General features: G+C 43.8%; 2 long non-coding RNA genes across 3 annotated transcripts in view; one reads left to right on the forward strand and one right to left on the reverse strand.

Moving 5' to 3' along the window:
• Nucleotides 1-366: 366 nt before the first annotated feature.
• Nucleotides 367-3,036, reverse strand: part of LOC119470404 — a 9,771-nt gene continuing 7,101 nt past the window's right edge. The window contains exon 2 of the long non-coding RNA XR_005199298.1: nucleotides 367-571. This is a non-coding gene — a long non-coding RNA (uncharacterized LOC119470404). The remainder of the gene's footprint in view (nucleotides 572-3,036) is intronic.
• The window catches only part of LOC108300821, a 26,507-nt gene continuing 25,606 nt past the window's right edge, over nucleotides 2,136-3,036 (forward strand). The window contains exon 1 of one of the 2 annotated variants that reach the window (XR_005199297.1): nucleotides 2,136-2,471. This is a non-coding gene — a long non-coding RNA (uncharacterized LOC108300821). The remainder of the gene's footprint in view (nucleotides 2,472-3,036) is intronic. The other variant, XR_001823610.2, reaches the window with a different exon arrangement.

Consider the following 3,036-nt stretch of genomic DNA (forward strand, 5'->3'; position numbering starts at 1 on the left):
CAGTGTAATCACAAGGATCTTTCTAGGAGGGAGGCAGGAGAGTCCAAGGAGATGTGGCCATGGAAGCAGAGGTTGGAGTGACGTGTGGTCGGGGCCAGGAGCCAGGGAACGTAGGCAGCCTCTACAAGGTGGAAAAGGCAAGCAAAGTAATTTTCCTCGGGGCTTTTAAAGGAATACAGCTCTGTGGACACCTTGACTTTCACCTTTAAAACCTATTTCAGAGTTCAGACCTCCAGCACTATAAGATCTGAAACTTGTATTGTTTTAAGGCACTAAGTGTGTGGTCATTTGCAACAGCCTCAAGAGAAAGCTAGTAGTGTGTTAATCAGATTCTTTAGGTTAAAAGTGAAAGCAACCCAAACAGAATTAAAGACGATTATGGGTTTATTGGCTCACATAACTGTGACATCCATGGGTACAGCTGTCTTCAGAGATCACCAAAGTCAGGGACTCAAACCACCTCATTAGGAGACTTAGAATTTGCTGCTGTTGACTCTACTTCCAAGGGTTGGCCTTCCTTCCTCCGGCTGCAGCCAGGCTTTCTCCAAGCAGGAAAAGACCGCTGATGTGCCTGCCGACAGTCCCAGGACTGTATCATCATGACTATCATCAACCAGAAAGTAAAGCCTTTCTTCCAGTGACTATGTGTCAGATCCCATAGGGAGATTCTGATTGGCCCTCCTTGGGTCACATACCTACCTCTTGGCCCAATCTCAGGTCAGGGTGAACTGTGATTGGCCAGGATGTATCCCACACCCATCCTTGGAGGGTAGAACACTGTGCCCAATAGCCCTGCCAGCACCACCGGATTTGCAGTGGGCAATTGGCAGTCCCCCAAAGAGTAGACAGATGGGAGAACAAATGCAGGACAGACCAGAACAACAGCTGCTTACACCCCTGTAAATGGTTTTCCATAGCTGACGTTTAACTTCAGCTGACAGCCACATATTGGGCATTGGGGCTGGGAGTAGATGGGGGAAGAGAGGCTAAATCTGGCAACGCTATTCCATTCCCATCACTTGTGAACAAGATTTCTCAGCACTTCAATTATAACAATGAAAAATGGAAATAGAATTGATGCTAAACTCTGCCTCATGCTAGCAGTAATATTCAATGGATACATGAATTAATTATAAAAACAACTAGGCCAGGTGTGATGGCTCACACCTGTAATCCCAGCACTTTGGGAGGCCAACACGAGGCAGAACACGAGGTCAAGAGATCAAGGCCATCGTGGCCAACATGGTGAAACCCCCTCTCTACTAAAAATACAAAATCTAGCTGGGCATGGTGGCGCGCCTGTAATCTCAGCTACTTGGGAGGCTGAGGTGCGAGAAATTGCTTGAACCCCGGGAAGCGGAGGTTGCAGTGAGACAAGATTGCACCACTGCACTCAGCCTGGGTGACAGAGCGAGACTCCATCTCGAAATAAAATAAAATGTAAATAAAACAGCACCATCCATCTCACAGAGCAATGCATTCAGAATTTATTTTTGTATGTAATTAGGATGAATTACATACTTCTAAAAATTGATGAATAACTGGAGAAGAAATTTTTAGTACTTTAGAGCCTTATAATTCCAATTTTTTTAAAATTTTTTGAGACAGGGTCTCACTCGGTCACCCAGGCTGGTGTGCAGTGGTGCGATATTTGCTCACCGCAACCTCCGCCTCCCAGGTTCGAGCAATTCTCCTACCTCAGCCTTCCAAGTAGCCGAGGCAAAGGTCACTACCATGCCTGGCTAATTTTTGTATTTTTAGTAGAGATAAGGTTTCTCTACGCTGGCTGGGCTGGTCTCGAACTCCTGGACTGCAGCAATCCACCCACCTCAGCTTCCCAAAGTGCTGGGATTACAGGTATGAGCCACGGCGCCCAGCCTGATCCCAAGACATTTTTAAATTTGAGTATTTGTACATGTAGCATTTTTATTACAGAGAAATATTACAGGATTAGCTATAAAGTATGTTTTAATACAAGATTTTACAGAATAAATAGAATGGAAATAAAAGTAAAACACAAGAAAAGGGAATAATAATGTCAATTGCTAAAGAAGAGTTTGCTCATGTTTGCTGTTGTTGCAGTGTTCTGGTGAATGAGGGCAAGTATCAAATGGTTTGGTTTAGATTCCATTTGATCCACTAAAGGGAAGGATATAACAGTTTTTATGTTTAAATGTTACTATTTGCCATATTCTAAAAATCTCTTTTGAAAATTCAAAAGTGATGATGAAAAACTTAGATATCAACCTAAAAATGTGCAAGATGGTACGTAAACTTTTTAACATTCCTCTAGGATGTTATAAGAGCAAAAATGTTTGAGACCACTGCTCTGTGAGGCTAAATGTTTGATCTCCTGTTCTGTGAGCTACTCCCAGGCCTCTTGGTAACTATTCCTTCTGGTCAGAGTCAGGCACAGTGGCTTTCAGTTGATGGCAACCAAAGGGCCCAAATGCCTTAGGACCCAGTGACAAGTTTGTTTTCTTTTTCTTTTTTTTTCTTTTTTCTTTTTTTTGCATTTTAGGTTTGGGGGTACATGTGAAGAACATGCAAGATTGTTGCACAGGTACACACATGGCAGCGTGATTTGCTGCCTTCCTCCCCTTCACCTATATCTGGCATTACTCCCCATGCTATCTCTCCCCAACTCCCCACCCCACACTGTCCCTCCCCTGTTTCCTCCCAAGAGACCCCAGTGTGTGATGCTCCCCTCCCTGTGTCCATGTGTTCTCATTGTTCAACGCCCACCTATGAGTGAGAACGTGTGGTGTTTGATTTTCTGTTCTTGTGTCAGTTTGCTAAGAAGGATGGTTTCCAGGTTCATCCATGTCCCTACAAAGGACACGAACTCATCGTTTTTGATGGCTGCATAATATTCCATGGTGTATATGTGCCACATTTTCCCCATCCAGTCTATCATCGATGGGCATTTGGGTTGGTTCCAGGTCTTTGCTATTGTAAACAGTGCTGCAATGAACATTCGTATGCATGTGTCCTTATAGTAGAACAATTTATAATCCTTTGGATATATATCCAGTA

Source organism: Cebus imitator, unplaced genomic scaffold, assembly GCF_001604975.1.
Source record: "Cebus imitator isolate Cc_AM_T3 unplaced genomic scaffold, Cebus_imitator-1.0 Scaffold30, whole genome shotgun sequence".
In the NCBI taxonomy this organism is placed as follows: Eukaryota; Metazoa; Chordata; class Mammalia; order Primates; family Cebidae; genus Cebus; species Cebus imitator.